At 37.5% G+C, this 23,673-nt stretch overlaps 1 long non-coding RNA gene across 1 annotated transcript in view; it reads left to right on the forward strand.

Annotated features, from left to right (window-relative positions):
- Positions 1 to 23,673, forward strand: part of LOC126933626 (uncharacterized) — a 289,350-nt gene that overhangs the window by 60,749 nt on the left and 204,928 nt on the right. Inside the window, exon 2 of the long non-coding RNA XR_007718687.1 lies at positions 5,679 to 5,780. This is a non-coding gene — a long non-coding RNA (uncharacterized LOC126933626). The remainder of the gene's footprint in view (positions 1 to 5,678; positions 5,781 to 23,673) is intronic.

Here is a 23,673-nt window from a genome sequence, read left to right on the forward strand (position 1 = left end):
GCTATTCCCTCTGCAAGGGCCTAACAGATAAACACACCAAAAAGAGAAACCAGGATTCCATGGTTTAGGGATGGAAAACCAGTGGAGTGGAGGTATGTGTTGGGGGATGAACTCTAAGTGGCCATGGAGATGCTCCAGAAAACGTTAGATTTCTGAGAAGCACTGAAAACCATGGATCTAGTTCAATGCCCTCAGGCTGAAGACCAAAGAGGCTTGCTGAAGAGCAAACATATAATATCTGGCCAAGCTGGTCTTTTAAGTTCCCTTTCCCCAAAAGATGGGGCATCTGCTTTGTGCCAGGCATCCTAGTGTGCACCAGTGATGCCGAGAGAGAAGAGGCTGTTCATGGATCCTCTGGCTGTCGCTGAGAAGGCCTTACAAGTCTCCAGGGCATCCTTCTACACCTTTCCCTTGCTTCTCCAGCAATAATATTAGTTTCTTCCTAAGTGGATTCATGTATTTTGGAGAGAGGAGCTTCTTACTTCTGCTTTCTAGAAGCAGTGATTTGCTCACATTGGCCAGAAAACTGCAAGTTATCCTTGTTATTGCCCCATCACCTAGACCTGTTGACTCATGTCCTAAGTAACTTGGGTCAGTCTGCTTGGCTCCATCTTTTTGTTTTGTTTTGTTTTTGAGACAGAGTTTTACTCTTGTTGCCCAGGCTGGAGTGCAACGGTGCCATCTCAGCTCACCGCAACCTCCACCTCCCGGGTTCTAGTGATTCTGCTGCCTCAGCCTCCTGAGTAACTGGGATTACAGGCGTGCGCCACCACGCCCAGCTAATTTTGTATTTTTAGTAGAGGAGGGGTTTCTCCATATTGGTCAGGCTGGCCTCAAACTCCTGACCTCAGGTGATCCGCCTGCCTTGGCCTCCCAAAGTGCTGGGATTACAGGTGTGAGCCATCGTGCTGGGCCCTACTTGGCTCTACCTTTACCTGAATACCCTGTTCTCAAATACCATCATTTCACTGGAGCTGGGAACAGGCTTCTAACTGGCTTTCCTCTTTTATTCTGGCCTCATTTAAATTCATTCTTCACATTGAAACCAGTGTCATGCGCGTCCGTGTGAAGAGACCACCAAACAGGCTTTGTGTGAGCAACATGGCTGTTTATTTCACCTGGGTGCAGGCGGGCTGAGTCTGAAAAGAGAGTCAGCAAAGGGAGATAAGTGTGGGGACGTTTTATAGGATTTGGGTAGGTAAAGGAAAATTACAGTCAAAGTGGGCGTTGTTCTCTGGCGGGCAGGAGTGGGGGTTACAAGGTGCTCAGTGGGGAAGCTTTTTGAGCCAGGATGAACCAGGAAGAGGAATTTCACAAGATAATATCATCGCTTAAGGCAAGGACCAGCCATTTTCACTTCTTTTGTGGTGGAATGTCATCGGTTAAGGTGAGGCAGGGCATTTGCACTTCTTTTGTGATTCTTCAGTTACTTCAGGCCATCTGGGCATATACGTGCAAGTCACAGGGGATGCAATGGCTTGGCTTGGGCTCAGAGGCCTGACAACCAGCATGATGTTTTTGAACTGCAGCTCTGGTTATGTCACTTCCTCTATCAGCTGAAAACTCCTCAGTGGCTTCCCATTGGTTTTAGACTCCCCATTCTTTATCCTACTCCTTGTCATTGCTGATCAGCGTCCTGTATATCTCTCTATTTTGGTCTTGAATCTCTCCTCCTTCTCTCTGGCCTCCAGCAAAAACTTCCCTTTCTCACCACTCTCCAGCAGGAAGAGGGAAATGGCTTTGGAGATTGATACCTCTGGGCTCTGCCATTTACTAGGTAAGTAATTTAGGCCCACAGCCTCAGTTTACTCATCTGTAAAATAGAGTTAAAATACCACAATGTCATTATAAGTTTCACTGACATAATACGTATGAGCTTTCTGGCACAATGTCTAGTCAAGGTGATCAATGAATATGAATTCTCTGCCTGGAATCTATCCCTCATTGGCTCTGCCTGTGGTTGCAGATCCAGCCACTATCTTGATTGAGGGAAACATCAGGCTCCTGTTTCTTCAGCACTGATTTCTAGCTGCTCAAACTTTGCAGCTGGTGCAAATTCTTGCCCCTGGAACTCTGTTTTGCTGATCCCAAAGCTGCCCATTGCAGGTATACCTAAGACCTCTAATGAAGCCAAGGGCAGGGCTAATCCCTTGCATACTTACTGCGATTATGTCCAGAGTATGCACCTGGGGCTGTCACCATTGCTATTCCCTGGGTCTCCACTGGAGTGCCTCTGTAAGCCTTGTCACCACTACTTGATGGGGAAATTACCTAAGCTGGAGCTCTCAGCAACACCTTCACTGTCCTGGAGTCCTTGGTGCCTGGCAGACATGGTTGCCACTGGCTATGTCTCCATGAGCCCTTGGAGCTGTAGTTTGTGAAGATTGTAGCTCAGCCTGGAAGCAGGAGGAGGCTATGGCTCACAGTGCTTCTCCTCTGCGGATGGCCTTGGGCTTTCCGACTCTGTGGTCTCCATCAGGTGGCCTTATAATAGGACTTGTTCATTTTGCCTACACTGGGGTCCCACGACAGGTTCCTGACAGAACAGACTGAATGGGTCTGTGTTTGGAATTGCTCTCCCTTTCCTAAGGTCTGGCATGGGACATTTGCCTACTGACCACTTGGAGGATGCCTATTTTATCCTATGCTGCTCTGGTCAATGGCTAATCCCTAAGTTCTCACCCTTTTCTCAGCTGCCACACCTATGATGGATGATTTTTATACACTCAAGCACATATCAAAATTTTGAGCACCTCCCCAGAAATTTTGCGGAGTGGCACAACCTTATAATAACATAATTACCAGAGTGCTCTTTGTATATCGGTAGCCCTCTTCTCCTGCAGTCAATGAGATAGACATGATGGTCTTCAGATCTGGGGATACCCAGACATGAATTGTATTTCCTTGCTTTCTTTATCACTGAAATTTAGATACAGTCATGTGCTGCATAATGACATTTCAGTCAATTATGGAACACATATATGAAGGTGATCCCATAATGGAGCTGGAAAATTCCTATCAACTGGTGACATCATAGCTCTAGTAACGCCACAGCACCATGCATCATTCACCTGTTTCTGGTGATGCTATTGTCAACAAACCATAATTGTATAATACATACCATTATGTGTTATACTTAACACATATTTATGTGTTATCAAGTACTATGTACTGTACATAGTGCTTGATGATGACAATAAATGACTATGTTATTGCTTTATATATTTACTATACTATACTTTTTTTTGTTATTACTTTAGAGTGTACTTCTACTCATAAAAAAATAAAGTTAATTGTAAAACAGCCTCAGGCAGGTCCTTCAGGATGTATCCCAGAAGAAACCATTGCTATCATAGGAGAGGACAGCTCCATGGGTGTTATTGTCCCTGAAGACTTTCCAGTGGGACAAGATACGGAGGTGGAAGACAGTGATATGCATGATCCTGACCTTGTGTAGGCCTAGGATAATGTGTGTGCTTATGTCTTAGTTTTTTAATAAAAAAGTGTAAAAATTAAAAAGTTAAAAATTCTTTTACATAGAAAAAAGCTTGTAGAATAAGTATATGAAAAAGAAAATAGTTTTGTACAACTATAAAATGTGCTTTTGTTTCAAGCTAAGTGTTATTACAAAAGGGTCAAAAGGTAAAAAAAAAATTTAAAGTTTTATGAAGTAAAAAAAGTTACAGAAAGCTAGGGTTATTTTATAATTAATGAAAAACATTTTAAATAAATTGAGTATAGCCTAAGTGTGCAGTGTTGAAAAATGTACAGTTATGCATAATGTCCTAGGCCTTCACATTCACTGAGTACTCACTCACTAACTCACCCAGAGAAACTTTCAGTCCTCCAAGCTCCATTCACTGGTAAGTGCCCTATACAGGTATACCATTTAAAAAAAATCTTGTATAGCATATTGTCACTGTACTTTTTCTATGTTTAGATATGCAACTACTTACTATTGTGTTACAATGTTCTTGCAGTATTCAGAACAGTAGCATGCGGTATAGGTTCGTAGCCATATAGCCCGGTGTGTAGTAGGCTGTACCACCCAGGTTCATGTAAGTTCACTCTATGATGTCCACACAGTGATGAAGTCATGTAGTGATGTATCTCAGAATGCATTCCTTTTATTTAGCAACACATGACTATACATTGAGTGAGAAAAGTAAACCAGAATTTGATTAAATATGTTAAAAACATTTAGAACATCTTAGATTACCAGTAGTAAACTACTAACTACCCACAGATGGCAGGTGAGGATCCCAGTGAAGGCCCCTCAAGAGTCGTTTTTACTAGGTTCATAGACACTCAGTCCCCAAACAGTGTTGCCTAGTAGTTGGGAGTCACCCAGGATCCAGAGGAGGTGGGTAGGACATTCTTGTTGAGTGTTTTTGAGTTATGCTCCAGGGAAAGGGCCTCACTGGGTCTCTTAATGAAAGGAAACCCTGATCCTTCAAGGCTGGCAACAGAAGGGCCTTATGGCATGTGGGTGGGTGTGGTCTTGAGGCTTGTCCTCTAAGAACCACATTCCCCTGGCAGATTTCACACATTACTACTGCCCTGCATGGAGGATATTAGTAGATCAGTCAAGATGGAGCTTCATTGAACCCAGACCAACTGTTTTCAAATACTTCCTCCTTCAGCAGGAGGTTCCTCTGGCTGTCTTGCCCACCTCTTGCTCCCTTTCAGGCTTTGATGCCTGGTACCTTGTGAACTACTGCAAGAATAAGAGCACACCCTGTCTGGTGGTGGTGGTGGGTGCTACAATTTTTCTTCAGCATCCATCCCAGCTTGGAATAATAAGAGAAAATGATGCCTGCCTCTGTGGGTTCTTACAGTATCCCTTCCAGGGCACAGACACATCCTGGCATCTAGCAGGACGGAAACTGCAGCTACCCTGAAGGAAAACAGCAGCCTTGGCTTTTGAAGGGATGGCAGGACAGTGGCAGGGTGGAAGAGTTTGGGAACTTTGTGACTCTGCTAGCTGAGTATCTTGTCTGACTTAATGGCCCTCACCCCTCTACTCCCATCTCTCTGCTCTGAAACTCTGACTGTGAAAGTCTCCAGGGTCCCCGGCTCTCAGAATTTATGGAGAAAATGACTCTGTGTCCTCTAAGTCTTCAACAATGCTTGGGGCTTTGATATATGTCAGCTTTGGTTGTGGTTGGGGATTGGGGGCTGGTGGAGAAATGCCAAGTAACCTCCTCACCTCCACCCCCATCACTGCTGTCCTGCTGATCCCTAGAGCAGCAAAGAAACATTCTAGCTTTGAAGGTGGGCCTTGGTCAGTTACAAATCCCCCAAACAGGTGCTTCTGGCCATCAAAGTCTTGAAGCAGTTAAACTCGCTTTCACCTTTGCTGCAGTTTCCTTAAAAGAAAATAGAGAGATCTTCGAAAGGTGGAGGGGGTAGCAGGCCAGAAACGTAAAGTGTGTGCAATCACTCAGATACAAGTGGCACCACTAAAAATTGCCTTCATATATCAGCTTATGGTTTACACACTCTGGCAGAAAGGACACTAAAAGGTCAGCAGGAAAAAAATGTATATGTCAGGCCTGGAGCTGTGGCTCCAAAGGTGGTGAGAAGACACGATCTTCGAAGGGTTCTGGAGGGACCGGCTAACTGCTTGATGTGGCAGGATTCTTTTTTTTTAGTCTTTATTTTGTTTTATTTTTAAGGAAGTTGCTTGCAAACGTCAGCAGAGAAGCTAAGGTATAGACTCAGAGTAACCTCTCGCTCCGACCCCTGGTGACAAGACGGATAGTTCCATTCATCTATGGGTGAGCAGCCGAGGCTCCCTGCATTTTTTTTCCTTTTTGCTTGGATTCGGTATATATTTGTTTGCAGAGAGGGATGTCATGCTTGTGAATGCACTGCTCAGTCATGTGCCTGCGGTGAAATCAGAGGAGGGGAGGAGAGGCAGGAGGGAAGGAGGTGGTGTGGGGAAAGGGCAAGCTATACTCTGGGGGCTTTCAGTGTGCCAGCTTGGATCCAGAAACACATCTTCAACCAAATGCTAATGGAGAATGTGCCTTCCAACCCGAAGTATCAGCAAGTAGGCTGTAAATTAATAATGCACCCTTTTAGTAGCAATTGCCTTGTGGAAAATTCTGGGGGAGGATTATTCATCCACTTCCCCTTCCATCCCACCTCTCAGGAACTAAGAACACTGTAGGTCTCTCGGAGTTTTGTTTAAGACTGACCCTCCCCCCTTATTTTATTAACCGTGTAACATTTTCAGGTTGTTTTTTCCTCTCTGTCTCCTGCAGCAAGTCTCTATTGATCACTGTTTACAGTTATAATCCCTTTCAAATTTATCATCCATGACTAACACCACATGTATTGATTAGTGTTGACGGATGTCCCTCTACAGTATAGAAGCACTGTGATCCCGGCCAGCCAAATGCACTGGAGAAGGGGAGATAGAAATATATGCTTTCCCTTTTTCCTTGATTTTCTTTCGGTGCCTTTCTATTCCCCATTTGGTCCCTAGCTCAGGTGACTACTTTCCTACAGATGCTTAGGGATTGCTTTGTATATTTTTAAGATAATTTCTTTACTCCCACTGAAGCCTTCTGGGAAGAAAAGAAAGTGCTGTTTTGCTCCTGGGTGGCAACTGGGGGTCTGTGGACAGGCCCTAAAGGAGATCAGATTTATGAGGGACATACACATGTCTTAACCTAAAGCCTCAAGTAACAAAGATGTAAAGGCTAGTTTTTTTAGGGACAAATTAGATGTCACTTGTGACTAAGGACAAGGTGTCCGAAATCTGGACTACAAGTGGAGTCATTTGTCAATAGTGCATTTTTTTGGGTCCTTTTTTTGCTTACTCTCTACAGTGTCCTCTTTGCCTGTTGTGGGCCAAAGGCAAGTGACAGTTAGGTTGGGAAGCTGTGTACTCATCTGTCTTGCCCAAGTCACATTTCTAGGCCTCCTTGTCTTGGAACATTTGTGTATCTGGTGTGTCCTGCATGTGTGCATAAGGCACCCACCCCAGCCGCCCACCAAGCTAGCACTGAGTTGTGAAGCAGTCTGTCCTTTACCTTCAACCAGCCCCCTTGTGGGTAAGGCACCTTGAGGGTCCTGAGCTCAGCTGCCTCATCTATGCAATGAAACTAATAATCCTCTCCTTGCCTACCAAACAAGGAAGCTGTGAAATGACAGCTATGAGAGGGATTCAAAAAAATCATAAAGGACCTCATAAAACAAGATTGTATAACTATTATCCCGGAAACTATCTTCCTCCTCCTCGTTCTCCTCTTCCTCCTCTTCATCCTGTCTCTCCCTCTCTCTCCCTCCATCTTTATCTTGGTCTCTATCTCTCATACTCTAAGGGGGTTTTATTACTTTAAAAGGTTTTTCTTACACTCCAAAGAATATCACCAGAAGATGCAAGGATTAGGTTTGAGAATAAAACAAAGAATTATAGAACTCAAAGGGAATTTAGAGGTATTGTAGCCTAACACTTTAATTTTACACGTGAGAAAACTGATGAAGCCTAGACATTTGGAATAACACGTTCTATGTTGCACAGTGTGCGAGAGATAAGCCCAGGAAAAGAAGTCAGTTTTCTGACTCTTAGGCAAGTATCTTTTCTTCCCTAAACCTCTCCTCACCGCTTCTCTCTCCCGCCCTATTCTCCTGCTCCTTTTCTCTTTCTTTCTCTCCTCTCACTCTCCCTCCCCCTTGCCTTCTCCCTTTCCTCCCTCCAGCCCTTCAGTAGCTTTCCAGGTCCGGGTAGGGAAAGACACAAAGCCCCTTGTTCTTGGTACTCACTTTGGTTTGCAAAACCTACTTTCTAAGAAACTCAAAGGTTTCTTTACCACTGAAAATTCGTATTAAAAAGTTAATTTTCTTTCCAAAGGAAAAAAGAAAAGTATGTTCCGCTCCTAGGGGAGAGCACATCTACACACCTCATGTACCATTCTGTCATGCTATCGTGCTTTTGAATAGCTATTTAGTTGACTCATATGTAAATGATATTTTGTCCTCCCTCACTGCCTCTGTCCCCACTATTGACAATAATTTGATGGGATGTTTTTTGCCTCTTAACTTCTCTATTTTTCAGGTTTTCATGGTCTGTTTGTAATAGTGTTTTTGGTTCTTTGCACTACTTTAAATTAAGTTTCTCATAAGGGTCTTATTATACCTGAATACTGCTCAGTTATTTGATGACATAGTTGTAAATCCTCAATAAAAAGATCTTTAATAATCAGTTGGCATTTATTTAATATACTACCCATCTTATTAAATCTAACTCCTTAGATTTAATAGGACAGTTTATTGTATTTTAGCATCAGAATAGTGATGCTCTAGTTATGCTTGAGAAGGCACTTTCATTATAAACTCCTGTTTTTAGGCACTTATAATTTTCTTAAGTAGCACATTTATTTCAATGTGCAATCATTTTCTCTTCTCTTCTCCCTCCCTCTCTCAATTTGTACCATTTTTTCCCTCATCTTTTAAAAGTTTAATATGGAAATACATTTCAAACTTCAGGGAGATAGCTCTATCAGTGGCTGAGAATAGCTGAGCAAAGCTGCCAGGCTCCTTGAAATCCGCATTCTTGTTTGGTGCCATCAGCCTACTTGATGCATATGTTGGCAATGGAGCCTGCTAGCCCCAGGATTGTGTTCCTATAACTTATGGAACTTTTTTGCAAGTCTTTTCAAGTGCATTTCCCCCAGTGGGTTTAAGCATCCTCCAGCTTTTGCCAGTGGTAGGAAACTGAGGAATCGAGAATGCAGAAAATACACTAGAATGGAGATGAGCCTCTCAGCTGCTCACCTGATGCTTTCCCTTTCCAGCCCATTCATGGCAAAAGTGCACGGGCCATGCTCTACTGCCCAGCTCTTCAACTTCATGTCCATTCCTTGCCTGGTTAACATCCACTCATATTTCTGATATCAGAACAAGCATCACTTCTTCAAAGATGCCTGTTGTAACCATGTAGAATAAATCTGGTTTCTTTGTTATGTATCTTGTAGAATGGGGCTCTTTTGTTTTAGAGCATATATTACATTTTCCATTTATTATATTCAGTGGTGCACTGGGATTGGCTCATATTGTCTTTTGAGAGCCAATTGTGTGAATCTCTTCCCAACTCCATATTTAGTGACATCACCCTGAGAGCCTAAAATCAGTCATCCTGGGAGTAGTTAGATTAAGAAATAGGCAAACGCTACAAATCAGAGCCTCTTTCCTCCCCATGGGAGGAAGCTGATTTTTAAATATTCACCTACACACCAATTATGTGGTAGTTTGAGACTAAAGCCTGTCCCCTTCTCTAGACTGTAAACTCCATAGAAAAAGAGATTTTATCATTTTGGTTTGTGTTATATTCCCATCACAGTGTCTGGCATGTTGTAAGTAGCCAAAGAACTGAATTATAAAGAGATTTGGAAATAGAATCTTATTTAAGCAAAGAGCCTGGACCATTCAAAGGATCTTAATCTTATAAGATCAAGGTTCTCTATGATTTACTTCTAAGCATGAGTCATCTTGTAGTGTGATAGGATCTGGCTCTTTAAGAAAAGAAAGATTCTTAGATATTCAATTAGTTGTATTGGTAAAATGACTCATCAGGCAGCCCTTGAAACTCTTTAGCCATGTGCAGAAAGAGAGAGGCTGGATGATGTTTTCTGCTGTTTTTTTAAAAAATTATTTCATTGATAAAGTTCTCTTCTGTTCTTCTAGATAGCTGCTTTCACAGGTTTTATGGTCCTCACTTTGAGAGGATGATGCTTTTTGTTTCTACCTCCTCACCATGCTCCAACCTAGGTAGTCAGCATCCCTTCAGGAACTTCTAGCTGTTATCTAATGAAATAGGGTCCAAGCATGAAGTTAGAGAGACTTTTGTTCTGCCATAGTTTTGAAGCCTTGGAAATTGATTCCATCCTTAGAGCTTAAGTGTCTTCATGCCTAAAGCATGGCATGCCATAAAATTGTTACATGACATGAAATTAAACAAGTATGTGAGGTTGCTGACAAATGTAAATGTTATCAATTTTACAATCTTTAAATCTTTTCTCCTAGACCTGGATTCTGTCTTTGATGTTGTAGTGGAAGAATGGATGACTGAGGAACAGAAATATTTCAGGGTGACACTGTCAAATTGCTTGAGTGAGATGAGGAAAATTTAATTAATAAATTGACTGTTATTGATAAATTAAAAACTTTTTTGTGCAAGTTTTATTTTCTTCAGTGAAGGACTAAATAATTTGGACAAACATCTCACTTAAAACAACTAGAAAAGTTAGAATAAAAAGTGTGACAAACATTTATTGAAGGACATAGTAGAGCTAACAAGATCATTCACACTAACAGGGCCAAGATCTGGAGAAGAATGATATCTAGACAGGTCAGTCCAGCATTTGGAGCAGCATTCCCCAGGAGCATCTACTAGTACCCTGGAAGAGGTTGCTTAGAGGAGAGCCTGGGCGTGACTCTTGAGTCTCATATGGCTAAGGGGGAATTTGGAGTTGAGCGACTATGAAGGAGTAAGAACTCTGGTAACACAACAAGCTTTCAGTTGGAGTAAAAGTAAACTGATTTTATACTGACGTGCAGAAATGGAAGCCCCAGTTTCAAATTATCTTAATCTCCTATTGGAAGAGAGTGACCTGGAATGCTAGTGGTGCTGGCCATTTTTCAAAAGCAAATGTAACTTCTTTCTGGAGGATAATTTTATACTCCTAATTCTGAAATGACTATATCAGTTTTCTGTTTGCAATGTTCTGTATCAAACAAAAAAGTCATATAAAAATATAAGATCATGTTAAAAATTTAAGAGAAGCAACATAAAATATAACCAGATCAGAGGGAATCCAGAGAAGGGAGTTATTAGACACGAATTTTTAAATAATCATGAGATTTTAATATGTTTAATATGTTTAGGGGAATCAAAGATTGAGAATTTTGGAGGATAAACCAAACACTCTAATAAATATTTTAGAACTGAAAAATAAAAGGGAAATTAAGAATTTAGTGGGTGGATTAACAATGAATAGAGAGTTGAAGGGAGACTAAGTGAACAGCAATATAGGTCAGAATAAAATATTTAAAATGAACCTTGAGTTTAAAAGAAGAAAAAAACAATAGAAAAAAAAATAATAGAGAAAAAGTTCCAATATACGTATAATTTGAAGCCTAGCAGGATAGGAAAGTGAGAATTAGGTAAAAGCAGTGTTCTAATAGATAATGGCCAAGAGTTTCCCTAAACTGAATAAATATATCAAGCCATATATTAAAGAAACACTCTGAACCTAGAGTAGAATAAACACAAAGCAGTTGTGTATAATGTTAAACTGCTGAAAGCCAACGACAATCAGAAAATCTTAAGAGTGGCCAGAGAGGAAAGAGCAACAAGACTAACAGCTAACTTTTTAACAATAACAGTGGAGGCTGGGAGTTAATGAATGGTATAGTCAAACCATTGAAAAAAATGGCAAATTAAAATTTTATACTCATCGAACATATCCCCCAAATCAAGGCAAAACAATAACATTTCCAGATAAGAAAAAACTGAGAGGATTTATCAGTGGCAGACTTATACTAAAAGAAAGTATGAAGGGCATTCTATAGCCATTTTAGATTGAAGATTGAGAACATACGAGAAATGAGAAAAATAAGTATGTAGAAAAATATAAATAAGTTTTAACTATATAAATAATAATAATGTCATGTGGGGAAGAATACATATATAGAATTAAAATACACTATGACAATAGCATATAAATTGAGAGAGTTAATGGAATTAAAGCGTCTTGAGGTTCTTGAATTGTACAGTAACAATGAAAGTGTTAATTTTCATTAGACAGACTTTATAAGTATACCTTTATCTCTAGGTAGCCCTAAATAAAATACACATACTTACATTAAAAGGACACATAATAACATAATAGAAGGAGAATATAATAAATAACTACATTTAATCAATCCAAAAAAAGGCTAGAAAATGATATAAAAAGTATAGAAAACCGGCTGGGCACAGTGGCTCACACCTGTAATCCCAGCACTTTGGGAGGCTGAGGCGGGTGGATCACGAGGCCAGGAAAACGAGACCATCCTGGCTAGCACGGTGAAACGCCATCACTACTAAAAATACAAAAAAAAAAAAAAAAAAAAAAAAATTAGCTGGGCTTGGTGGCGGGCACCTGTAGTCCCACCTACTCAGGAGGCTGAGGCAGGAGAATGGCGTGAACCCGCGAGGCAGAGCTTGCAGTGAGCCGAGATCGCGCCACTGCGCTCCAGCCTGGGCGACAGAGCGAGACTCTGTCTCAAAAAAAAAAAAAAAAAAAAAAAAAAAGTATAGAAAACCAGAACAGTTGTAGGAAGGAGTAAGAGGAGTAAGTAGGAAGATAATAGAGCTATTCAAATATATTAGTAATTGCACTAAATGTATATAGATTAAATGCACAAATTAAAAATGTAAGCCCTCAGACTAAATACAAAACCAAACCCAACTATATGCCGCCTGTAGAAATGCAAAATCAATGTATGGATATAGAAAGACTGAAAAGAAAAGGAGAGAAAAATACTGAAAGAAAGCTGGTATAGCTATGCTAATATGAAAGAAGCTTTAAAACAAAAAGTGTTGTTATTAGAGATGAAAATGGACATATAATGACAAAAAAGTCAATTCACTGGGAAGATGTAACAAGTCTAAATTTATAGCTATCTACAAAGAGCTTCAAGTAGATATAGAACCATCCAAAGGAGAAATAGAGAAGTTCATAATCGGACTAAGAGGATTTAACATGTATCTCTCAGGAACCGATAGAACACACAGACAAGAAGTTAGTTAGGATATAAAACCTCTAAACAATATTATTAACTAAATTAACTTAAAAGACAAAGAGAACACAGTATCCAATAGTGTATTTTTTTTACTGTGGTATGATATACATAATATAAAATTAACTATTTTAATGACTTTTACATGTATAGTTACAATGGCCCATAAAGCAAGTAAAGACAAATTCTCAAAAACTTGAAATTATACAGAATTTATTTTCTAACTAGAGTGAAATTAAACTAGAAGTCAAAGCAAATAGAGAACTTGAAAATCTCCAAGTGCTTGGAATTAAGTAATAGACTTCTTATAATTATTATGTTAAAAATAATCACAATAAAAATTAAAAGATATTTTGAACAAAATAAGAAAAATAAAACATCCCAAAACTTCAGAAATGCAGGTAAAGAGATAATTAGAAAGAAATACGTCGTAAATAAAACATGTAGGAAAAGAAAAAAAGGCTGAAAATGACCGTGTAATTATTCATATCAGGACATTAAAAACATATCATCAAATTAACCTCGAAATGGAGGAGAAAAGAAATAATAAAAAGAGGAAAAATTAATTAAATAGAATGCAAATATACAGTAAAGAAATTCAATAAAGCCAAAGTTAGTTCTCTGAAAGACTGACAATTGATAAAGCATAAGTCAGGATGATTAAGAAAAAGACAGGTAGGTACATATCAGGAATGAACAAGAAGATATAATAAAGATATGAAGAATTATCAAGAGGATATTAGAGAAAATTTTATGCCCCAAATTTTGAAATTTCAATGAACAAATTCTAAGGAAATAATTTATTAAAATTATAAGAAAAGTATAATTGAGGACATTTAATCTGTCACTTAAAACTTTCCCCAAAGAAATTTTCAGGTTCTCATCTCACAAATTATTTGAGTCATTTTATATTACTAAGACTTGTTTTATAGCCCAGAATATGGTCTATTTTGGTAAATGTTCCCTGTGCTTCTTTTTTTATTACCATGGTAAAAAACATAACATTTACCATCTAAATCATTTCTAAGTGTACAGTTCAGTATGTTAAGAAAATTCACATGGTTGTGAAACATATCTCCAGAATTTTTCATCTTGTAAAACGAACTTTATGCCCATCAAACAGCTCTCCATCTCCATCTACCCCAGCTTCTGGTAACAACTATTCTACTTTCTGGTTTTTTACGAATGCCTCATATAAATAGAATCACGCAATATTCATCTTTTCGTTCTGGCTTATTTCTCTCAGCATAATGTCCTCAGGCTTCAATGATATTTCAGCATGTGTAAGAATTTCCTTCCTTTTTAAAAGCTGAATAATATTCCATATATGTTATAATTGAATATATTAAGTAATATTCCATATATATCACATTGTGTGTGCACGTGTGTAGATAGATAACACATTTTATTTATGAATTCCTCTTTTCATGGGTACATAGGTTGGTTCTACCTCCTGGCTATTTTGCATAGTGGTGAAATGAATATGGATGTACAAATATTTCTTTGAAATCGTTCTTTTGATTTTTTTTTGATATATAGACAGGAGTGGAATTTCTGAACTGTATGGTAATTCTATTTTTAATATTTGATGAACTACCATATTGCTTTCCATAGGAGCTGTGTGTTTCACATTTTTACCAGCACGGATTTTAATTTCTTCACGTCCTCACCAACACTTGTTATTTTCTGCCTTTTAAAAAAAATAGTAGCCATCCTAATGAATATGAGGTGATATCTCATCATGGTTTTGATTTGATTTGATTTTTTCCTAATGATTAGATATGTTGAGCATCTTTTCATATGCTTTCTGGCTGTTTGTTTATCACATTTGAAAAAATGTCTATTCAAGTCCTTTGCCCATTTTAAAACTGGGTTATATTTGTTGTTGCATTGAAGGAATTCTTTACATATTTGACATATGATCTTCTTATTAGATACATGGTTTGCACGTATTTTCTCCCATTTCACAGGTTTCCTTTTTACTTTGTTGATTGTGTCCTTTAATGCACAGAAGTTTTTAATTTTGATATAGTCCAGTTGTTCTATTTTCACTTGTGTTGCCTGTGGTTTTGTTGTCATATTCAGGAAATCCATGTTAAACCCAATGTCATGAAGCTTTTTCCTTATATTTTTCTTAGCATTTTATAGTTTTAGGTCTTATGTTTAAGTTTGATCCATTTTGAGTTAAATTTTGTGGATGGTGTACAGTAAGAGCCCAACTTCATTATTTTGCAAGTGGATGTTCAGTTTTCCCAGCATCATTTGTTGAAAAGACTTTTTTTTTTTTTTTTTTTTTTTTTCCCTATTGAATCGTCTTTGCAATCTTGTCAAAATCATTTGGCTATATCTGCAAGGGTTATTTCTGGGTTCTCTGTTCTGTTGGTCTATGTGTTTGTTGATCTATATGTTTGTTTTATATGTTTGTTGGTCTATATGTTTGTTGGTCTATATGTTTGTTTTATGGCAATACCACACTATTCTGATTATTGCAGCTTAGGGTTTGAAATTAGAAATTGGGATACTTCAACTTTGTCCTTCTTTTACAAGATTATTTAGGATAGTTAAGGTCATTGAGATAACGTGTAAATTTTAGGGTGGATTTTTACATTTCTTCAAAAAATGCCACTGGGATTTTGCTAGGGATTGCATTAAATTTGTGGATTACTTTGGTAGTGTTGACTTCTTTTTTTTTTTTGAGACAGAGTCTGGCTCTGTCACCCATGCTGGAGTGCAGTGGCGTGATCTCGGCTCACTGCAAACTCCATCTCCTAGGTTCACGCCATTCTCCTGTAGCTGGGACTACAGGCGCCTGCCACCAAGACCGGCTAATTTTTTGTATTTTTAGTAGCGACGGGGTTTCACCGTGTTAGCCAGAATGGCCTCGATCTCCTGACCTCATGATCCACCGGCCTTGCCCTCCCAAAGTGCTGGGATTACAGGCGTGAGCCACCGTGCCTGGCCTGACTTCTTAAAAATAGTAAGTCTTCCAATTCATGAACACAGATGTCTCCATTTATTTGGGTCTTTCATTTTTCAGCAACATTTTGTAGTTTGTAGTGTAAAAGTCTTTTACCTCTTTGGTTAAATTTATTCTTAAGTATCTTGTTCTTTTTGATACTATTGTAAATGGAATTTAAAAAATTCCTTTTAGGTTATACATTGTAAGTATATAGAAAGGAAACTAAATTTTGAGTGATGATTTTATATCCTGCAACATGTAAAATTTGTTTTTTATTTCTAACAATTTTTGTGTGTGGAAGCTTTAGAGTTTTCTGTATATAAGATCAGTTGTCTGAGAAACAGAAGTAATTTTCCTTTCTCCTCTCCATTTTGGATGCCTATTATTATTATTATTGCCTAATTGCTCTGTCGAAGATTTCCACTACTAATGTATAGCAGTGGTGAAAGCAAGATTTTGTTTTCTTGATTCTGATTTTAGAGAAAAAGCTTCCAATCTTTTACCATGAAGTATAATATTACTTGTAAGTTTTTCATATACAGTCTTTTTATGTTAAAGTAGTTCTCCTCTCTCCCTAGTTTGTTGAGTGATATTCCATGTGATTTTGAAAAGAATGTGTTCTGCTGTTGTTAGGAAGCTGTTGTATAAATGTTAATTAGATCAAATTGGTTGATTGCGTTGTTCTGTTCTACTTTATACTAATGGATTTTCTGTCTAGTTTTTCTTTCAGTTATTGACAAAAAGGGTTTATGTTTTTGAAAATAATACTTATTTTGTCTATTTCTCCTTTTCTCTATAAGATTTTGCTTTTGGTATTTTGAAGTTCTGTTATTAAATGTGCAGATATTTAAGATTATTATGTTCTCATATTGAATTTACCTCTTCATCATTTTGAAATGACCCTCTTGAATCTATGGTAACATTATTTGCTCTGAAATCCATATTGTCTGATATTAATGTAGATATGCTTTCTTTCTTTTGATTAGTGGTAACACAGAATATATTCTTTCTGTCTTTTCTCTTTTAACATATTTATATCTTTATATTTGAAATGAGTTTCTTGTTGTTAGCTCATAGTTGAGTCTTCTTTCTTATTGAATCTGACAATCTCTGCCTTTTAATTATGAGCATTAAACTATTTACATTTAATATGATTATGATATAGTTGGCCTGCCCAAGAAAATCTATTTTCTATTTTTCTTATCTATTCTTTGTTTCCTTTCTCTTTCTTTTTTTGTATTACATGAGTCCGTTTCTGATTCAATTTTATCTCCTTTGTTGACTTGTTACTATAACTATTAACTATTCATTTTGCTATATTATTTTAGCAGTTGCTTTAATGGTATTATATCACTTTGTGTGTAGCATTTTATGTAATATTTACCCTTGAAATGAAAATATGAATTCTTGACTTATCAATGTAATTTACCACATTAACAGAATATCAGAGAAATCATGTGATATTCTTCATAGGTACAGAAAATTCAACACCAATTCATATTGAATTCTTAGCATAAAATCAACAGAATGTACTTTCTTAATACGATATAGAATAGCTATGAAAAATACGAAGTATTTATCATTTTAAATGTCTAATGATTAATGCTTTCCTTCTGAAATTGGGAATGAGACAAGGAAGCTGGCTGTCATCAGTCCTGTTCTACATGGTACTGGAGTCCTTCCAGCACAAAAAGCAACATACAGAAATAGAAGATACAAAGTTCATAAGGAGAAATAATATTCTCATTATTTATAGGCAACATAATTATGTTCGTAGAAAATCCTAAAATATTTATATATAATTTATTAGAATTAAAAAATGAATTTAGCAAGACTATTCAATACAACATTAATGCACCAACACATATTTTTAAGTGCCTGAAAAAAGTTATAAAATTAAAAATACAACATTAAAATATCATCAAAATATTAAGCTCCTTTTAATAAAGCTGAGAAAATGTTTACTTGTCCACTACACAAAACATTGCAAAATATTGACAAAAATTAAAGATGATCTCAATAAATAAAAGTTTATGTTAGTTCTTTACAAATTTATCTATAGAGTCAATACAATCTTAACAAAGATTTGAGCACATTATCTTGTGGGTATGGGAAAATTGATTCCAATATTTATATCAAAACATGAGGGGCCAAGAATATCTAAGATAATCTTGAAGCAGAAGCAGGTAGAAAGACATACTCTATCAAACAACAAGCCGTATTATAAAACTACAGCTACTAAGGTAGTGTGGTATTGGTGTGTGCCTAGACTAAAAGAGTCAAGAAATAGAACTATGCCTATATGGATATTTGATTTCTGTTAAAAGTAGCACTTTGGCGCAATGGGGGAAATGAGGCCTTTTCTCAATGACTGTCCAGTGTCAACTGCATATCCTCATAATGAAATTGGGCTTCTACCTCACATGTACTTGAAAATCAAGTTTATGTTGATTGTGGGTCTAAATATGAAAGTCAAAACAATAACATCTAGGAGATCATATAGAATATCTTCATGACTTTGGGTGGGGAAAGATTTCTGGAACAATATGCAAAAATTGCTATCTAGGAAATGACAGATAGATTGGGTTACATTAAATTAAGAACTTTTTCTTATCCAAACATAGTGTAAAGAGAATAAAAATGTAAGCAGGAGTAGAAGAAGATATTTTCGACACATGTAACCAACAAAAGATTGATAACCAGACTATATTAAGAGCTCCTATATATCAATGTTAAAAGCACAGACATCCCAATAGAAAAATGGGCAAATGAGTTAGGCCCTTCACAAAAAAAGAAACTGCAAATGCCCAAGAATGTAAGACAAAGTGACCACCATTAGTAATTGGAGAAGTGCAAGTTTAAAACACTACTACATGCCTACCAGAATGGAACTTCTGTAACAACCACCACAAACAAAGCAAAATACTAACCATGCCAACAATAGAGTTGATTTGTTTATTCATACCCTGCTTATAAGAATATTTTGGAAAAAATTCTTAGGCATGACACACTCCAGTTGTGCTTACCCTACTATCTATCCAATGCACTCCCAGGTATGTATCGATTGAAATGTGAACACATTACACCAAAAGATATGTACAAATATGCCCCCAGCATTATTATTTATAAAAGTCACAGATTTGTCCAACAATAATAGAATAAGTAATATATATATATACACACACACACACACACTATACAGTTACAAAAAACAGAATAAATTCAGACACAAAATAATGCAGTGTTATTTCATTTAACAAATGTTCAAAACAAGTGAAATCAATCTATTGTGTTAGAAGTTAGGGTCATCACTTTTGGGGAGTAAGGCAAATCTGTGTTTGAGAGGGGGTATATTAGTTTTTTATTGCCATTATTACAAATTATTACAAATGCAGTAGCTTCATACAGCACAACTTTTTTATCTTATGATGCTATAGACTGGAAGTCCATGAAAAATCTCATGGGCTAAGATGAAGTTGTCAGCAGGGTGCATTCCTTTTTGGAAGCTCTTAAGGAGAACCTGTTTCCTTGCTTTTTCCACCTTCTGGAGATTGTCCAATTTTGCTGGCTCATGACCCCTTCCTCCATTTTCAAAGCCAGCAACGCTGGGCTTCAGACCTTCTCATGCTACTATCTATCTGGTTCTCACTTCTCTATTCACATCTTACTTTTCCACTTTCAAAGATCCTTGTTAAAAGGATCTCACCCATTGGACTCACCCAGGTAACCCAGATTAATGGCCCTATTTTAAAGTCAGCTGATTAACAACTTTAATTTGATCCTCAAACTGAATTCCCCTTTGTCATATGTCATGTGTCATGTGTCAACATAACATGTTCACATGTCCTGGGGATTAAGATGTGGACATCTTGGGGGGCCCATTATTCTGCCTGCCATAAGAAGCATGAGGGGACTCCTCTTTTCCTTTTCTTTCTTTATCTTATTTTTTTCTTTAAAATGATAGAAATCAGAAATTACTTATGTCACTTGACTTTTTTTCCTTACTGAACCTGGGTAACCTTATACTTTTTATTTTTTCTAGGAAATACAAGTTTGGGGACTAAAGTAGATATAAGAAATGTGTTCTGTGTCCTGTTCTGTGTCGGAGATGGAAAATGGTGACACTTCCTATTCTGCCACAAATGTGTTGATGCTGTTTGAGTGTGGCAATGAAGCAGAAACACCATACTTAATTTCCTTTTGGAAATGTCAAGGAGAATCCATCTAGCTTCCAAGTTGCATTGCAAGCTGAGAACCTCCTTCTCCCCAAATGTGTCCAGAAAGAGTTTTTTTGTTTCTTGCCCATAAACATGCCCAGTGACTTGATTTCCTAAGATTCTGTAATATAATGTTGACTCCTAATTTTGTTTTAATCATTTTAGTTACATATCAGCTCAAAAGCCAAATTAACTCTGTTCTTATTTTAGTTGTGAAAACAAATTCCAGCACAAGCAGCCATCCAGGAATGTCTTTGCCATTTTGTCTTTTGGCACAAATTCTTCCTGAGATGATTTGGGGAAGGTACTCTGTGATTTCAGCATGTCAAGCACACATCTATGTGTTACAAAGGTGTGGCACATACAACAAATAGAAAAAAAAAGCAGATTAAATTATTAGGACATGTGCATATTGAGTGTATTCTTTCTCTCAAGTGTGTGTAGATTTTCCTCCTAACGGTTCTTGGGGAGAAGATTTGCAAGTAAATTTTGGATTGACAAGTTTTTTTCTTCCTTGGCTAACCTTTCCTTCTCACTACATCATTTTACTTCCCTTCCAGTGAGATTTTGGTCTTGGACTTAATTAAACAGATTGTTGTGGGGGGCTATTTCCAACCATATCTGGGAACCTCTGAGTTCAATTCACTTCTCCTCTCTCTCTTTGTGTGGCCTTAAGCTCATTCCAGGCATGAACTTTGTTTCTTACCCTATCTCCTCCCTCCAAGATGCTATGGGATGACTCCTATGCTGAGTGATTGTGCAATTCTTTAGTCTGTTTTTCCTCTGCAGCCACAAGGTGAGCAGATTGGTTGGAGCTTGCATTCACTGACGGAACTTAGCTATGTTTTGCCCAAATAGCAAGATGGGGAAACAGGGAGAACTTGCCAGCAGCGCTGTTACAAATAGTTTCTAAAAAACAGAAAACATAATATATTACATTTAGAATGCTATACTCTGTACCTAGTAGCATCTACGATCTCTTCACAGTTAGTTCTTCTGTATCATGAAAGTATGCGAGCTGACGCTAGTGCTTCTTTGAGTGGTGTTTGAAAACCTAGTGGTCTCTTTTAAAATCAGGAATCTGGATCAATGAACCTCAGACTTTATTGTTAGATAAAGCAAAGATCAAATAATAGTGTGATAGAACACTAGCTCTAACATTTTATGAGTTTAATTGTCACCTAGAGAGCTTGTTAAAAAAAAAGATCATTATTATTTTTTGAGACAGGGTCTCACTCTGTCACCCAGGCTGGAGTTCAGTGGCATGATTGTGGCTCACTGCAGCCTTGACCTCCAGGGCTCAAGCAATCCTCTCATCTCAGCCTCCCAGACAGCTGGGACTACAGGCATGTGACACCACACCCGGCTAATTTTTTGTAGGGACGGGGTTTCACCACGTCGGCCAGGCTGGTCTCGAACTCTTGGATGCAAGTGATCCACCCACTTTGGCCTCCCAAAATTCTGGGATTACAAGTGTGAGCCACTATGCCTGGCCAAAATGCAGATTATCGATCATTGGTTTCTACCTTCAGAGGTTGTTATGCAGGTCCCAACTGCCCATTTGTGTACCACACTTTGAATCATACTGGGATTGGATATACTAGTTGCAGATATGCATAAATTCCAGATGAAATTGTCATGCTGTCATAGAGATAGGCTCTCATTTCTTGGAGGCTCTTAAAAATTCCTGTGGGGATCTGTGATTCTGTTAAGGGGCAAGAATAATGCCTGACACACAGCAGGTGACCAATACATGCGTGGAGAGCAAATCCTCAGCAGGGAGTGAAGATATGAAACAAAAGAACAAGACAATAAGTTTTCCATTAACTTATAAATGGAAGAGAAGGAGTTTTCCATTAACTGATAAATATTGAAACTAGCCTTCAGAATGAAGCTATAATTCCAGTTTCATAGTCCCAAGTTAAAGAAAGAAAGTAGCCAGATTCAGGGAACCTATGCAGTGAGAAATGGAAACTGGATTTAGGATAAAGTGCATGAGAGATCCGACCCTCTTTCCAGAGTTAAACTGGAGTGGAACCATTTGTAGCTCAGATGTGTCAGTATATAGATGCTAGTCTTCACTTCTTCACCATCTCAGAGTCTCCACTGCGTTGAATGTATTAATGCTCCACTCCAGAGCTTATGTGTCAATTGGACAGTAGTTGTAAGTTTTTGGTGGAGTGGCAAACTAAATACCTTGACCAATACTTCTGATTGGAACAACAAAAAATGTCACATGAAATATAAACAATACTTACTTTTTGTGTTTCACAAAGATGGCATGAAACAAAGAAATATTTAAAGACCAAATAGAAAGGAGGGTAGGAAATATGACAGGTAAATTAGCACCAATGTTTGCTTGTGCACTGGGGTCTCTGGTGAGTCCTAATGACATTGATTCTACTGCAGTGATGAAAGGGGGCATGAGAAGGTGGAGTAAGACATGTCTTCCACAAGGTAGGGAGTCTGATGGGGTTCCTCATATAAATGTAGAATCCCCAGGGATCGCATTAGGAGTATAAAGGTGAAACAATGCAAAAGAATATAGCAAGGACAAAAATTTGCCTTCATTGCTGTTTGAAGGGGGAACATGAGAAATAACTAACACCTAGCCCTCATGAGAGTTTGAGGTCAGAATTCATGCTACCTATATAATCCAAAAAATGTTCAAATGGGGAATTGAATTGAAAATGGTTCTGGGTTATTTAGAAGCTGGGTTTCTTTCCTCCTTTCTCTGAAGACAAACAACTGTAACCCGTGCCTAAAAATTCCCAAAGATGAAGTTAAAAAATACTAAGTTCAGTCAAAAATAATAAAATATACAAGGAAGCAAGGCAATATGAATAATGGCTGTTGGAAACAGTGAAGGCAGAATCAGACTTGTAAAATCTGCAGTTATTGAAATTATCAGACATATAATTTAAAATAACTATGATCAATATATATTTAAACATAAAAGAAAAGCTTCAAAGTATGAGAATGAAACAAGAAACCATAAAGATTGACCAAAGTTCTTCAAATGAAAAGGTCAAATTGAATTTTTAAAAGAGAAAAATAGAATAATTGAAATAACTCAGCGGATAGGTTAAAGAGCAAGGTAGACAGAACTAAACAGAGATTTAGTGAACTGGAAGAGATGTCTACAACAATAGCAATAACAACAAACTGAGAATACAGACCAGAGAGACAAAGACCTGAGTATATAAGAGAGGTTAAGCGATATGGAAGATGGAGTTAGAAGATTTAACATAGGTCAGATCAGAGATTCAGACAGTAATTACAGGAAGAATGGAAAATAGTCAGTATATCAAGTACACAATTATTGAAAGTTTTCTGAATTACTTATCCGTAGAATCAAGCCACCCAATACACATCAAGTAAGATAAAAATAAATCCACACCTAGGTTTTAAAAAATGCAAAACATCAAAGACAAAGAGTCTTAAAAGCAGCCAGCGAAAAATGACGCATTGCCTGCAAAAGATGGTGTTTAGACATTTTGGGAGCAACAATAAAATATAGTGGAATAATATAGCATATGTACTGAAAGAAAACAACTCAATTTGGATATTATGTAAAGAAAACCTTTATTGCTAATCTTTAGGAATAAAGTTTAAATAAGAACATTTTAAAACAAATAAACAAACATCCTCATCAAAAGTTATTCCAAAGAATAAACTTCAGGTAAAAGGAAAATGATCCTA

The sequence above is a fragment of the Macaca thibetana genome, chromosome 13, assembly GCF_024542745.1.
Source record: "Macaca thibetana thibetana isolate TM-01 chromosome 13, ASM2454274v1, whole genome shotgun sequence".
Classification (NCBI taxonomy): Eukaryota; Metazoa; Chordata; class Mammalia; order Primates; family Cercopithecidae; genus Macaca; species Macaca thibetana.